We start from the raw sequence: 7,122 nt of genomic DNA on the forward strand, positions 1-7,122 counted from the left end.
ATATACGTATACACACATATATGTATATATACATCAGTATACATGTAAGCACATACATAATGTGTGTATGTGTATATGTGAGTGCGTGTATGTGTGTATTTTTATGTTCGTGTGTGTGTATTTGTATGTGCGTGTGTATATGTATGTGCGCGTGTGTGTGTGCGTGTACACCAAAATGTGCGATTAAAAGTGAAAGTGAATATGTATTAAAATTGATCTGGTTTATATTATTTTTCCTATGACGTCCTTTTCGTTTCGTCTTTTTTATTTATTTTTCTCTTTCGACATGGAATCAGTGCTCGACTGAAGAAGTTCTGCTTGGCAAAACGCTCTTCTAATTGATTTTCTTTCTTTTAGTTTCTATTTCAACATAGTATATATTTAATTTCTAAAATACAAGTAAAGCGATTACAATTCAAATACCGAATCAAATTTCTTAACGTTTTCTACCTATCACGTTGCACAGTAACACATCAAAAAAAATGAATATGTAATTTATGATAGGCACTAGGGATATAATTGCTATTTCGACCTCATTCAGTTCTGCCTAGACAGCCAGCAGTTTAATATTCTTTTGTCTTTCTTATTCTCTACACTGTCTGATGAAAGTTCTCTTCAGATTGAATTTTTACAAAAGATAGGGAAGACATTATTAAGCTTTGTTTTATTAAACCTCGCCTTGTTTGTTCCATTTCATGCACCGTAATGCTTCGTGAGATATTGCACAAACCAATTTTCAAGACATAATGCATCTAGACAGAGTGAATGTGAGAAAGTGTTTTCATGGATTCAGTTGGCTGATTGCTATTTTCATCTTTGAGAAAAATAATTGCAAAACGAGAAATTGCTCTCAGTCTGCCGTGAATGCTAAATTTCTACTACAAACCATAAACTCTGACATTTCTGTTTCTCATAAACAGCGGATTTTAGGTAATGAAATACAAAAATGACAGACTAGTGGGATTCTCAAAACATCATTCTAATTCAAATATATTCAGTTATAACTCGATAACCAACAGTTTATTTATTATTTGGAAAAGATCTCATAAGATCGAAACATTATTAAAAATGTATATTTTAATAAAACTTTTGATTTATAAAGAAATGCATTCTTCCGGTCTTCAAATTACAGTTCAATATATATTTGTGTGCGAATAAGTGTGTATGTGTGTCTGATGAATGTGTGTATGCAAGTAGTCTTTGAAGACAAGATTATGTTCGATTTTAACTTTTGTACTTAAAAGAATTTTCATCATTCCTTATCAGTCTTTTATACTAAATGTCTAACAAAGGTGACACTACCAAAGTCCAGTAACGTTACATGACCTTTTTAGTGTCATCGTCAGGCTCTGATGACAGTAATAGTGGCGTGTTGTTGCTTAATCACTTTCTCAATGGGTCGCAAAGTATCATGATTAGTACTTAAATATAAACACACTTATACACACATACACTGCTATCACCGAGAAAATCGTTTTCACTGAATTTCAAATTATTAAACATGTCCCAGTAATATTCATACATTACGTTGTTTAAGTTTCATTTGTTTGTTGACTTTTCGTTTATATTATGCTTATTTTTTTAGTATAGCTTCTATTGTAAGACGGAGAGCTGGCAGAATCTCTGATACACCGAGCAAAAAGGCTTAGCGGCATTTCGTCGGTTTTTACGTTTTGGGTTCAAATGCCGACGGGATCGATTTTGCCTTTCATCATTTCGGGGTCGATAAGTACCAATTAAGTACTGGTGTCGATTTAATCCACTTAGTCCCTCCCCGAAATTGCTAGCCTTGTGCCAAAATCTGAAACCAATATAACTTCCATTGCTAAGCTTCTTATATACAAGGGGATGCTGAAGGGTTTCTGGCTTTGAGTAAAAAAAATACAGGAGGACCAGTTAATTATGATTTTATTCAACATGTTCCCCTCTTAGATTCACACACTTACTCCAGCGGTCCTTCAGTTTTTCTAAGCCCTTTCACGATACTCTTAAAGCATCCGCTCGTAGAATAAATTTTAAAATTAAGTCAACGGTTAGGGGTTTTCTTAATACCGAAAATGAAATCCTCAAAAATCAACACACAGGAAAAATGCATATGAAGCAAACTATGAAATTTACGAGGCATTAATCTTGGAGCAATCTGGCGAAGATAATTTCATAATTAAATAACATTATTCTGCTGAGCCCTGAGACTTACTACAAGTACTCGAACAACACGTTGCTACTAGTGTCATCTCGTTCTCATGATAAGACTGAGAAACTCTTGAAATGTTGAAAAGAAGTACGAAACGTCAATGTTACAAAATATTAAACATGGAGACGATAATATTTTAACGCATTTCTCAAATAAAACCGTTCCCTACTTCCTCACACACACAGATACATACACACACATACATAAATACACACACACCACATACAGACGTGCACATACACTCCACTCATACGCACACACATACAGCACTCTCACGCACGTGTGTATGTATGTATATGAAATGTATTTTTATATTAACACCAATAAACAAATATGTTATCCTCATCAAATTAATTAAACCAAACCAGTACAATACAAAGGTATGAAATAAACTGACTGAAAACCCCAACACTTCCAGAGTCAAATATCTAATTTAAGAACCATACAAATCACAAACAGGTCAACAGATGAATTCCACAAACAAATATTAGAATCCAACATTAAAACTTATAAACGTATAGACGATCGTACCTATAACTACATAGTACTCAATCAATCAGGTAATCTTAGAAGCATGAACACTATGGAAGAAACTTAATTGAACCGAGAATTCGCTCCTCAGCTGCCTAAGGGATACCATCTGGTATCGCCACCAAGAGGCGGGATCACTACTTCTATCTGAGTAAACAGCCTTTGAAACATATCTAATGCTGCCTGGAAATATACAAACTTAGTAACTCAAACCAGTGTCATAATTACAAGCTTAACTACTTGGAGCCCGATTTCATTGTTGCATTAAATTACCAAATCAATAATTACTCAAGTCAATCAACACGTAAAGAAAAAGAACAAAAAATAACGAATGAATAACAAATTAAACTGATCAACACAAGTGCAAGCGTGGCTGAGTAGTAACAAGTTAGCTTCTCAACCACATGGTTCCGAGTTGAGTCCCACTGCGTGGAACCATGGGCAAATGTCTTCTACTATAGCCTCGGGCGACCAAGGGCTTGTAAGTGGATTTGGTAGGTGAAAACTAAAAGCTTATCATGCGCGCGCGTGTGCGAGTGTGTGTGTATGTGCATGCGTGTGCGCGAGAGTGTGCGCGTGTGTGTGTATGTATATATATATATATATATATATATATATATATATATATATATATATATATGTGCATGTATGTGTCTTTATGTTTGTGCTGTATCCCCTACCCCCACTTGACAACCGGTGTTCGTTTGTCTACGTACTCGTAATATAGCGGTTCGGCAAACAAGACCAACAGAAAAAGAACTAGATTTAAAAATAAGTATTGGGTGGATCTGTACGACTAAACCTTTCAAACTGGTGCCACAGCATGGCCACAGTCCAATCGCCGAAACAAGTAAAGGAGAAAAGGTAGCATGGGTACACTATAACGACAGACATTGACATACAGCACGAACTTATACAGAAACAAATAGTTATAACCGACGAGTAACATATAGAAACCAACACTGAACATACGACTATTGGTTGATCAGAACCTATAGTGAAAAACCACAACATTCTTAATAACTTATAACATGAAATCGAATTACTAAATAAATAATTTAATAATCGAAATAAAATTAACCTTTCTCCTCGCCAGGGAACATGTTCTGACCGTCTATCTCGTTCCTGCATGTGCTACGGGCAGAAAGGGCCGGTGTCAAGCTGAAAGGAGAAAGCGAGCGAGAGAGAAATAGAGAGAGAGAGACAAAGAGAGAAACAGAGAGAGAGACAGAGAGACAGGGAGACAGACAGGTAGAGACAGACAGACAGAAAGCTAGAGATGGAGGAGGATTCAGAAAGAGAAGTGGATAAGCAATCGCAAACGAAGACGGAAAACACCAAAGAAAAAAAATTAGTTTAAATATCAACAAGATGTTGATATCAACGAACGCATTCACCGAGAAGATTTTCTTTTCCAATATATTAATGGCAATAATAAGTCTTATGCACACACGCATACGTACCATGTGTGTACATACGTACTTGCCAACAATCATACATATATATTAATGTGTGTGTATAGATATACCAATATATACATATATGTATACACACACACACATATATATATGTGTGTATGTATATACATAAATGTATATGTGTGTGTATGTATGTATTATACGAACATACATACACGTATAGGGAAAGTCCTGAGACAGTGGAAACGCGTTAAATCTAGATAGATAGATAGATAGATATGTATTGATATATTGTTTAAATATAGCAAGTTTTATTTTTTAACGTAAGGGCTAAATGATTTTATTCTATGTGATTATATATAAAAAGCAAAATACTTAAATGTTTTCCTACAGTAGTTTTTTTATTTAAAATATACTAGTATATGCGTTCACAAGTTAAATTTGACATACGTAGAGGAAGAAAGGTAGAAACAGAAAAAAAGTGATCACATGTTACTTCAATATTTCTATGTGAGAAAGTTTTAGTGTATAAATTTTTAGGTGTATGTTGCAGCCAAAAGAGGTTTTCTTGTAGAAGAAAAATCATATGTAACTGACTGGGATCCGGTTTGCGTTGACGTTCAGCTTTTAAAGTTTTAAGTGTTTCTTTCTTTTTTCAATGATATGTAAGAACCATGCACCGATTAAATGAATATATGAGCAAGTCGCTTATGCCATTTCCAAAACAGGGGATGTAATTTTTGGGTTTGTGTTTTTGTTTACTTTTTGTCGTTTGTCTATTTTTAAAGTATATGTTGGTTAATGTTTTCTAAAAAATATTTATTCTTATTTAAAATAAAGAGTTCTTTTTAAGAGAGGAAAAGTTTTTAATTGTACAACGATGAACATTGGAATATATTACCGTTTTAATGCTCATTTTGTATGTCGCTACATACAATTATTTCACACTATCAAAATTAGAAAGCCAACGGCATGACCTCTGTGTGGTTGCAAATTCCGCTAGAAATAGCAACCAACTTTCCCTGAAATCATAATAACATTTGTAGATATTGGGAGTCAATTCATGTTCTTTTGTATTAACACAAGACCATACATATTTGTGGTATTGCGCCATGGTTAGTGACAGGAAGGGCCCGCTTATGGACGTGGAAAAGTCTGCTGCGTTTTCGATTGAGCCAACGATTTCTTATTTATACACCGACCTACGGGTCTAGTAGAAAGTTCTTCCATTCACTACAATCATGCTTCACAGTAATGTCCTTTCTACAATAGGTAAAGGCCTGAGTATTTTTGGTGGGGGATGTAGTCGATTACATCAACCCTAGTGCTCGACTAGTACTTACTTTAACAACTCCTTCAGGATGAAAGACAAAGTTGGCTTCTGCGGAATTTGAACTCAGAACGTAAAGCCAAAAGAAATGCCATGAAGTAATTTGTCCAACGTTCTAACGACTCTACCAGCTCGTCCCCTTTGGTATATCAAGAATAGGATGATAAAATGTTCTGTTCAGAAAGATATCGAGAACGCTTGTTTGAACTCATGTGAATGCGCGTGGCTCAGTGGTTAGGGCATTTGGCTCACGATTGTAAGGTCGTGAGTTCAATTCCCGGTGACGCGTTGTGTCCTTGGGCAAGAGACTTTATTTCATGTTGCTCCAGTACACTCAGCTGGCAAAAATGAGTAGTACCTGTATTTCAAAGGGCCGGCCTTGTCACACTCTGTGTCAAGCTGAATCTCCCTGAGAACTACATTGAGGGTACACGTGTCTGTGGATTGCACAGTCACTTGCACGTTAATTTCACGAGCAAGCTGTTCCGTTGATCGCATCAGCTGGAACCCTCAACGTCATAAGTGACGGAGTGCTCCTCCTTTGAACTCATAACCTCTGCATATAATACGATATATCCATGATATATCGTATGATGATAATTGTAGCAGCAGTGCTACTATCAACACGGAGCAGAATAGCCATAGCATAACTATCACCTCAATTATTGCACATACATTCATAGCACCTTCACCTTCTTCATCACCATCGTAACCTATAGCTTTCCCAACAACATCATCACAACCATCTACCGCTAACATCCCGTCATAATTACAACAACGAAGACCAACACCAACGCAGTCCAAACAGAAGAGGCGACATTACACGAGCGCGAGCGTACACACACACACACACACACACACACACATACACACACATACACATACACATACACACACACACATAAACACACACATACACACACACATACACACACACATACACACACACATACACACACACACATACACACACATACACACACATACACACACACACATACACACACACATACACACACACACATACACACACATACACACACACACATACACACACACACACATACACACACATATACACACACATACACACACACACATACACACACATACACACACACATACACATACACACACATATACACACACATACACACACACACATACACACACACACACACACACACACACAATCATAAAGATAATCACGCAAATATATGTATACGTAGAGAGAGATACACATATCACAAACCCCACAAGTAATAATTCTAACAACCCTCCACCACAAACCTCAACACTCCACAACAACGATATTAACAAAAACAAGGCCTAATGAGAGGGGTCTCTACGTGGTAGGACGACCTCCTGGAAATAGCAATTAAATCTCCTTCAAATCGCATTCTGCCGTCTTATAAAAGGGAAGGACTCTCATTAGGTAATATAGCCCTAGATGCCAAAAAAAAAATATATGAATAAAATTCGATAGCCATGGATAGAATGCATTTTATCATAAATCTGCTTGATCTAAATTCACCTGGGGTTAAACAATAACAGCAACAACGATATTAGCAACACGCAAACATTGCCATCAGTAAAACCTTCAACATCTTTCTTTGCCGCCGCCACCACCACCACCACCACCACCATCA

The sequence above is a fragment of the Octopus bimaculoides genome, chromosome 3 (assembly GCF_001194135.2).
Source record: "Octopus bimaculoides isolate UCB-OBI-ISO-001 chromosome 3, ASM119413v2, whole genome shotgun sequence".
Taxonomy (NCBI): Eukaryota; Metazoa; Mollusca; class Cephalopoda; order Octopoda; family Octopodidae; genus Octopus; species Octopus bimaculoides.